Genomic DNA, 10,239 nt, shown 5'->3' on the forward strand with positions numbered 1-10,239 from the left:
AATTGATGAAATAAAAATAATTAAAACAAGTGTTCTAACAACTATATCAATTAATGATTTTAACACAATAAAAATGTGAAACATAGTTATGACAATTTAAATAAAATAAAGAGATAAGGGAGAGAGAGACAAACAAATTTATAGTGGTTCGGCTTCAACTCGACCTACATCCACTCCTTAAACTTCACTTGAGATTTTCCATTATACTCTAGCTTCACAAGGTGATAGCAACATTTTCACAGATGGAGCAATCCTCCATAGATTTTACACAAACTTTCTAAGTCAAGAATACTGAGTGTACTACACTCTTACAAGGTTGAAAAGAATGTGTTTTTGCTTTTACAGAAAGCTACAAGAATTATCTCTCAAAGATAAATATAAAAATGAAGCTCTGATTTTTCTGTAAACCTCACACAAGAAAGATGGACTTAAAGCTATACGTCTTAGTGCATAATTTCTGAAAGAGGATATAAACAAAAACTGAAGAACACTTCTCAGAGAATTTTTCAGAGAATAGATGTGAGTGATTATAGATCAAAGAATATTTTCTGATTTTTTTGTAACTTGTTTACATTAGAGACTTTGGTATATATAATGAAACTTATAACCGTTTATAGCCGTTGTATTCATTTGAATTTATAGCCGTTTATAACCGTTGTATTCATTTGAATTTATAACTATTTATAGCCGTTTTATTCATTTGAATATCTTCCACTCCATCATTACTAATTTGAATATCTTCCACTCCATCATTACTAATTTGAATACCTTCCACTTAACCCTTTTGGCTTGTTGCTGTGCTGGGCTGTTTGAACCTTTTGGTCTGTTGTTGTGCTGGGCTGTTTGAACCTTTTGGCTTGCTGCTGTGTTGGGCTGTTTGAACCTTTGTTTTGAGCTGTTTGAACCTCTGGTTTGGACATTATTTTTTAAATAAATTCCTGATTTAAGCAAATATTAAATACATTCAAACAATATTTAGGATAAAAGTTTAGGTGAGAAATAATGGGACAAAATAAATTTTGATTCTATTTTCCTCTTTCAAATAAATTAAAATATAATTAAATAAATTATCAAAATAGATTTTGGATTATATTAAAACATAATTAAATAAATCATCAAAAAAAATTTTGGATTCTATTTTTCTTTTTCAAATAAATTAAAATATAATTAAATAAATTATCAAAATAAATTTTAGATTCTATTTTTCTCTTTCAAATAAATCAAAACATAATTAAATAAATCATCAAAATAAATAAGTCTAACAACCACTTTAGACATAACCAAAAACATAAAAAATTAGCAAAGACATTTTCGATTAATAGCCAAAATAATACACAATAAATTATAACTAAGTCATATTTATATATAATAGAATTTTCGTTATTTTTATTTTTTTTATAAAAAAATATTTTGATACAAGTGAAATTCATGATTTTTGGTAAATCTAATTAACACAAATGAGGATTATAGGATCACATACAATGATAAAAATTTTCAATAGTTATTAATAAATCTGTTTGTATTTAGCTTTTAATTGTTAAAACTTTCTACACATAAAGTATTAATACTCACAATTAGTTTTCTATTTTAAAAATAAATTCTCATACATTGCATGAGTTACCTACTAATTATATGATTATAATTGAAGATTTTCTGATTCAATGGTTGTGAAAAAATTATAATGACTTTTTCTATATTCAAATCAATAAAAAAAATAAAATTTAAAAACTCTGAAAAAGTTAAATAATTAAAACCAACTAATTAACGCAATTTTGATTCATCTTGTTAAAACTACCTCAATATCAATTTGTTAGATAAACAAAATAAATTTAACTATATATATTTTAAAACTCGTTATTTTTTTAATTTGACTTAAACTCGTCTCAAGAAGCTTATATATGTCCTTTAAATAACCAACTAATTTGGGTTTTGTTAATGGTTAAAATTAGTTTTAAATCGGCTCCAAACATAAACAAATTAAATTTGAACACTTTTTAAAACTAGTAAAATTTTCCAGGCAAGTTTCAATAACCTACTAGACAGCTCGATTTATCAGAAAGATTTATAAAAAATAGGGATAAATTACACTCATTCCCCTAAAGTTTGGAGAAAATATGTTCTATTGAAAAACTATACGTGTGATTTTTTATCTCAACAAACAAAAATGACAAAGACAACATGACATTTAATTAATGATTAAACATAGGAGAAGACGTAGAACTTTAAATATTGAAAAAGCTTAGATTCGATCAATGGAATCACTGTACGATTCCAGTTATTTTCCATCTTTTTCTCAGCAATCAAACAGGACATAACAAGACAGTGTGGCCAAAATCCAATCCAACATGTCCATCCAAAAAGAGATCTAATGCACTTCCAATTGTCAGCATGAATAGGACAGCCTTGACAAAGAGTCACCATATGAAACTCTTATATACTGGCTTAAAAAGTGTATATTAAAAACAAAACATCACAATTATTATAATCTATGGATTTATATATGCAAATGACAATTATATCCGTATTTGAAACAAATCATATCCATATTTGTATTAAAATAACAATTAGTTATCATTTTCCTTTATTTAAAACACAAATAACTTACATTAAAGTTATTCAATGAAGAAGATAATGAAAATGACACATAACAAAATAAAATTAAAGAAAGTGTTATTGTTTTCATATGTTATTATTGTATTAGTTTAATGAGTTTTGTCTCTCATGTTTGTTACTTTTGCAGTGGTAGCCAAATCATAGTAATTAATAGGGTTGAACTTTTCTCAAGTTTTGAACTTGAGGTATTTGTGGGGCTTACCCTTTGTTCTATTTTGATAATCTGAATTATTCATTTTGTAAAGTTTTCTATGTATATTATTCATATAAAAAATTACGTAAATTCGATAATCATAATATTTTTATTTTATCGCGCTTATCTTTGAAAAATATATTTTTAAAAATAAAATATTCACTTTAAAAAAAATAAACACAATAAATGCTAAAAATTAAACAAAAATTAATTAAAAAAGTCAATATCTAAACGAGGCCAAAGACAATCAGTGACTAATTTTTTATTTGCGGCTTAAGCTCAGCCAACTTTTTGTGCAGAAAGATGTTTGGGATTTGCTTTTTTTTTTTATTTTTTTATTTTCTTATTTTAAATATAAAAAAAATTGAAATTTTTTATTTTTACTTTTTTATTAATCTAAACTAGATGGATTGAAAAATAAAATTTTTGACATAATTTTTTTTAAAAAATTTCTAAATGCAAATAAATTCAAAACAAAAAAGAAATTTTATTTTAAGATCCTTTATATTATGATTTTTTAAGGTAAAAATAATAAATATTATAGTAGTAGTGAAGCAAATTTTGGATTTCAGCGCACACTGCTCATTCAACAGCTTTCACTTTTTGAAAAAATTTAAAACTTAAAAATTCAATAACTTTTGATTTAGATATTCATTTTCAATAAAATTCATACTTTTAGAATGCTCTCGCCATTATCTATCAAATAAGATCCAGGATGAATATGAAATTTTAGGAAAAAAATTGACAAATTTCACTAAGTTTGCTATCTTTAGTCAATGAAATTTCTGAAATTTCTCTAAGAGAAAATAAGCAATTTTAAAATTTATCTGAGGGAAAACAAACTATTTTGAAATTTATTTGAGAGAAAATAAGCAATTCAAAAATTTCTCTAAGAGAAAATAAGTTATTTTGAAATTTTTCTAAGCAATTCTAAAGTTTTTGAGAGAAAATAAACAATTTTAAAATTTCTTTGAGTAATTTTAAAATTTCTCTAAGCAAATATTGAATGAAGGACAAAAAAGAAACGAAGAACGAAGGCCAGAAAAAAGGATTTAAACAGCTACCTTCAAAACATTGAGGGACTTTACCTAATATAATTTTTTTCATTGCCTTTTAAGTTTCTACATAGAATGTGAGGGGGATTGGCGCTTAATTTTTACTTATTTAAATGTTTCCAAATACCCACTTGACAGACAATACTTAACCACATGCTTCCTGACCGAGTTGAATTTATTACTATGTTTTATTTTTATCATGCAGGTATGTAAATAAAATAGGATTAATTATACTCATGACCTTATAATTTATTTCTTGGGTTGGTTTAGCCTCTATATTTTTGTCTCTTAGAGTTTCGATTTAGTCTTTTCATTTTAAATTTAAAGTTAAAATTAGTAATTTTGAGATAATTGTTAATTTCCTATAGTGACGCGACAAAAAAAATTAACAGAAATTTAGATAGAAGAATTAAATTAAAAATGAACTTAAAATATAAGAATTAAATTGTTTAATTTAAAACTACAAGAGTTATGAAATTTGAATCAAATTAAAAAAAGTGAAAAGTGCAACTAAAATATACATACATAAAAAAATAAAAATAAAAAATTGAAAATAGCTGTGGAGACAACCCCCACCTGTCCCTTTGATAATTCCGCCTCTGATCATATGTGAATCACATATAAAATAAATTTGATTCACATATTTCATGGGTGATAACGTTACAAAAAGCATCTCAAGAAGTTGATGAGGAAATGAAAGAAATAGTTGTCTTGAAGGAGAAATTCGTGTCGGACCATTCTCACCAATACGATGCTTTGAGGAAGAAGATCGCTGTAGTAGAGTAGGGTTGTGACCGAGCCAGCTGGTTCGGACACTAAAGATGTCACAAGCCTCACTAGTGACCCAAGCATGAACAGCCTAAGAGACTGCAATAAACATAGAACAAAGAAGAAAAAACACACACACCTATGCTCAATTACATGTAAACACATTCATTAATTTGATTGAAATCATTTTGAAATACATGAATTTTGAGACATGGAATGTGGTATGGAGAGTAAGAGATCGATCAAACGTACCATGGTTTTGGTTGAGGAATCTCCGACAGAGAAAAAGTTGGACACAGAGAGAGACAGGGAGGCATTGGTTTCGAACTTTGTTAATTAAATTCTTTGCTTTGTTCTTCTTGTTGTTGTAGGAGCAAAGGTAACAAACAATCTTCACCTGACATTCACAACTACCCGTCCTGAAGAATGTTTGACCGGGGAGAATTGGGTAGAGTGGGTCCAATTGCTGGATTGAAACCAATTGAGCCAAGTCAAGTAATATATTGTTCCAGTTTGATTTGATAATTTAACGTGTTTAAATTTCACTTATTTATATAACGAGTCGAGTTTGAGTAGTTTGAATTTTTATAGTATATACAAGGTTATCGAGCCATGTGGTAAGTTTTTAAGCTTAATTAAAAAAAACTTAATAAGTTTAAAATTGTGTTTAAGTTTGACTTGTTTACTCTATGTATGAATTTTGAACGAATTTTGAACGAGCTAAATACGAGTCAAGCTTCAATAGCTTAGTTCATTTAATACCCCTACCAATTGCCGGCCTAACCCCATTATTTTATGAATAAATTATAAATATTTAAAATATAAATAATTCTATATAGTTTTAGACATTATAAATAGTTCGTTATCAAAATTTGGCAGTTAACAAAGTTAATAGGAAAATAAAATTTTTTACTACTATCTTATATAATAAAAAAAATTATTATAACTAAATATATTTTTTACGTCACTAAAAACTGTTAATTTACTTAATTATTGATTAATGAAAAGAATAATTTATTATGTGATTGAAATTTAAAAGAGTATAATGTAATTTTTAGAATCACAAGGAATAGTTTTTAATCAAATCTCAAAAGGTATATATTTATAATTTATTTATTTTTTATTTAAGGGTTTGGATTTGATATTTAGGTATGTAAAATTGGGTTGAGATAGATTTTTAAATTTATTTATTTATTGAGCTGGGACTAAAGTTTTAGACCCCTTTCTTTTTGTTGCACTGGACTTTGGAGTAGCCCTTGAAGCTTGGCCCAATCTGATTAGTAAAATATTTATGGGAATTATATATTGTACATATATATGTATGAAAAATTATTGAGAGCTCTAAATGGGTGAGGCTCACTTGTAATGTGATGTGTGTGCCGGAGTGTTTGTTTGCTTGTTTTTTTCTTAGTTGCATGTGTAGAGCTTTCTTTAGAACTCAAATATTAATGTTGTGTTTGGTTGGGGGATTTGGGGAGGGATTTGGAAATGGAAATGGAAAAGATAGGTAAAATGTGAATAAAACATGTCTATATTTCACCTAGTTTCACACACTTTTTCCTTTTCTCTTTCCAAATCCCTCCCTAAATCCCACAATCAAACACAGCATTAAACTTTCTATCATTGCCCTATATGTATATAGTAAATAGAGGGAATTATAGTTTATCCTAGTGGAACAGATAAAATAAAAAGAGGTGCAAATTTTATAAGAATTATATATGCTATATATATATATATATAAGTGGGCGTGTGCTTACCTAATGGATGTGCTGTTAAATATAAATTTTAATTTTAATTTAAAAATATATGTTGTGTGTTGGGGCCTAACTAATTGGAATGATGTAGATTCATCAAGTGGCACTACCATCAAACGAAACAAAAAAATTTCCCCTTATTTGATATATTAAAAAACCATGGGCTTTTGCTATGAAAACATCTTTAAAAAAATAATAATAAATTGAATTAATTTAACTATTTTTTACTGATTTTATTAATTTTTGAAAAACTAAATTGAATTAATTTAATAAAAAAACTGATTTTTATTGTAAAAGGTCAAGAAAATCAATTTCTTTCTTTTCTTTTTCTTTTATTTTTTATTTTTATCTTTAGTGAATTTTAAAATTTTAATTTTATTTATCTATTTAAATTTGAAACTTCTACTGTAGACACAGAATTGTGTGGGGGCTGTGAGGGCCCCGACCACTTTCAATTTTCTATAATTTTTTATTAATTTTATATTTATGTATTTATAAAATATATAATGGGATGATCTCTTAAGTTTAGAAAATTATTTTACTAACTTTCTATGCCGTTAATATTTCACAATTTATAATGATAATGATCTCTAATTATTTATATTTTAAATAATAACATCCATTTTATTAATATAAGAGGTACATTATCACTTTTTTTAATATGAGTAATGTTAGAGAATTTAAAATTTCACCCATAAATTTATTTATAATGACATGGTAGGGATTAGGTCTTAGTTAATTAATTTCTAAACAACAATCAACTGACATGCAATGTTCAATGTCATTGAGTGTAAATTTAAGAGTTATGTTTTAGGAGTTTTAAACATTTTTTATTTCTTATTTACTAGATTATATTAATTGATAAATTAGCTTAAAACAATAGTTTAACTGATTATACACTGACATCTAATAGTTCAAAATTTTTAAAACTAAAAAACTAATTGTTAGATTTATTTATTTTTCTCGTGAAACACTTCTTTCACAATTTATATATATATATAAGAAATTATGTTCAACTAGTAATGTATCAAAACTAACTCAACATTTTTTATGCATATAGTGGCCTCTCCTAGACAAAATTCCTGGTTCTGACCCTGATGGTAGAAACACCTAATTTTTTTAAAAAAAAAATAGCAAAAATTTTAAATTCAATAAATAAAAAACACCAACAAAGAAATCTGGGCCAAACATGTATTTTTTTTTATTGAACAGATTTCTCTCCAATTGGAGAGAACTTCGATTCTGTGTGGTTGGGCCTGTGGGCCTCATCACAGGTTCCACTTTGATGATGAGGGGAGTTCCACTTTGATGATGAGGGGAGCTCCGTGGCCGAACTGAAACTATTTGAGAGCAAAGAACTGTAAGGACAACAAGCGGTAAGAGCTATCCTGCTGAAGTTTGGCTTGAAAATCCTTTTGATGATAAGTTTAATAAAATCATTTAGTTCTGATTATTTGTTGAATTATCGGTTTATTGTCTATTCCTAATATAATTTGAATTTGGTATTCTATTTTTTAATTGGAATAGGATGCAGGTTCATGTAAATTTTGGTATCCTGTAATCGTTTCTTTTTAATTTCCGTTGTTCTTTTGTTTCATATTCAATGCGACCAACTATTTTGGTGTGATTGAGTTTTCTAAGGGCTCTCCGCACTACATTATTAAATCAATTTATTATAGTTTTTTTTTTTTAGAAATTAACCTATCACCCGTGCTATGTACGGGATAATTATAAATATTTATATTTATTTTAGATTTTTTTAATATATAAATTATGTTTTTTAAGATTTTTTATAAAAATAATTTAACAATCTTATCATTAATCATAGTGTATGAGAGAAGTTAAAAAGGGTACTGCAGTAACTATACACAGGTTGTATCTATAGTTATTTGTATGAGGGGATTGTAAATGTTGATCAGGAGATTTTAACCAAATCAATAAATGCAGGCATGTGAATTGAAAAAAGTTAATAAATGTTGATCAGGGGATTTTGGCCAAATCAATAAATGCTGAGTTTTTTTTTTTAATAAAAAATTTAGAAAATTCAGATTGAGATATTGAAACTTCCACAGGCCTTAGGGTTAAAAATCTCATTTTGCTTAAAAACCCCCTTGAGTGTTTATATTTATCGAACTTCAATTATATTGAAAAATCAAATTATAAATAAAAGGAGATAACTTCAATCATACAAATCACATTTTTTTTAATGCTATCTAACTATAATCACATTTTTCTCATAATAAAAAAAATAATTGAAAAAAAGAACCATTAAAATAGTAAATAAAAAGATTATTTAAAAGTATTGAACAAATACAATCACATTTTTCTTTTTGTAAGTGTTATGCTTATCTAACTTCAATCATATTAAAAAAATCAAATTATAAACAAAAGGAGATAACTTCAATCATACAAATTACAATTTTTTTAATGATATCTAATTACAATCATATTTTTCTCATAATAAAAAATAATAATTGAAAAAAAGAACCATTAAAATAGTAAATAAAAATATTATTTAGAGCCATTAAACAAACTACAATCACATTTTTCTTTTTCTGAGTTAACTTCAATCATATTAAAAAAATCAAATTATAAAAAAAAGGAGATAACTTCAATAATACAAATCACAATTTTTTTAATGCTATCTAACTACAATGACGTTTTTCTCATAATAAAAAAAATAATTGAAAAAAATAACCATTAAAATAGTAAATAAAAAAAATTATTTAGAATCATTGAACAAACTATAATCACATTTTTCTTTTTGTAAGTGTTTGTGTTTATCTAACTTCAATCATATTAAAAAATAAAATTATAAGCAAATGGAGATAACTTCAATAATACAAATCACAATTTTTTTAATGCTATCTAATCATCATCAATAATTAAAAAAATCAACCACAAATTAAGTCAATTGATAATTAAAAAACACAATAATTTATTTTTCAAAAAACATATTGAGTTAAAAAGATCAATTACAATTTTTTTGGGGTCAAAATACAATCTAATCATCATTAATAATTGGTACATTATGTGACCCTAATGAATACAATCCATTTTGTTTTTCAAAAAACTCAGTGAGTTAAAAATCAAATCACAAATTAAGTGAATTGATAGTTAAAAAAACACAATAATTTTTTTTTTTCAAAAAACACAGTGAGTTAAAAAAATGAATTACAATTTTTTTTTTCAAAATACAATCTAATCATTATCAACAATTGGTACTTTAAAAATCAAATCAGAAAAAAATCAAATCAAATCACAAATATTTTTATACTATCTAACTACAATCATATTGTTTTCATAAATAATTGTAAAGAAAAATCATTAAAACAGTAAATAAAAGATTAAATCACATTAAAAAAAAAGAACTATTGAACAAACTACAATCACATCACATTTTTCTCATAATAAAAAAAATAAATAAATGAAAAAAAGAACCATTGACTAACTACAATAATATTAAAAAAAAAAAAACTATTGAACTAACTACAATCACATTTTTTTCTTTGTGAGTGTTTATGTTTATCTAACTTCAATCATATTAAAAATAAAATTAAAATAGTAAATAAAAAGATTAAATAATATTAAAAAAAAAACCATTGAACTAACTACAACAATCATATTTAAAAAAAGAGTCATTGAACAAACTACAATCACTTCACATTTTTCCCATAATAAAATAAATAAATGAAAAAAAAGCTATTAAACTAACTACAATCACATTAAAAAAAAAAAAGAATCATTCAACTATCACATTTTTTTCGTTGTGAGTGTTTATATTTATCTAATTTCAATCATATTAAAAATAAAATTAAAATAGTAAATAAAAAGATTAAATAACATTAAAAAAAAA

The 10,239-nt window shown here is 25.1% G+C and overlaps 1 long non-coding RNA gene across 1 annotated transcript; it reads right to left on the reverse strand.

The window, feature by feature from the left end:
* Window positions 1-4,270: 4,270 nt before the first annotated feature.
* Window positions 4,271-4,970, reverse strand: LOC145790259 (uncharacterized). Its single transcript, XR_014328943.1, has 2 exons — window positions 4,882-4,970; window positions 4,271-4,728 (listed from the first exon to the last, which is right to left on the reverse strand). It is a non-coding gene; the product is annotated as an uncharacterized LOC145790259 (long non-coding RNA).
* Between the last annotated feature and the right edge of the window lie 5,269 nt (window positions 4,971-10,239).

This window comes from Camellia sinensis, chromosome 5 (genome assembly GCF_055761805.1).
Source record: "Camellia sinensis isolate YWXY chromosome 5, ASM5576180v1, whole genome shotgun sequence".
Taxonomy (NCBI): Eukaryota; Viridiplantae; Streptophyta; class Magnoliopsida; order Ericales; family Theaceae; genus Camellia; species Camellia sinensis.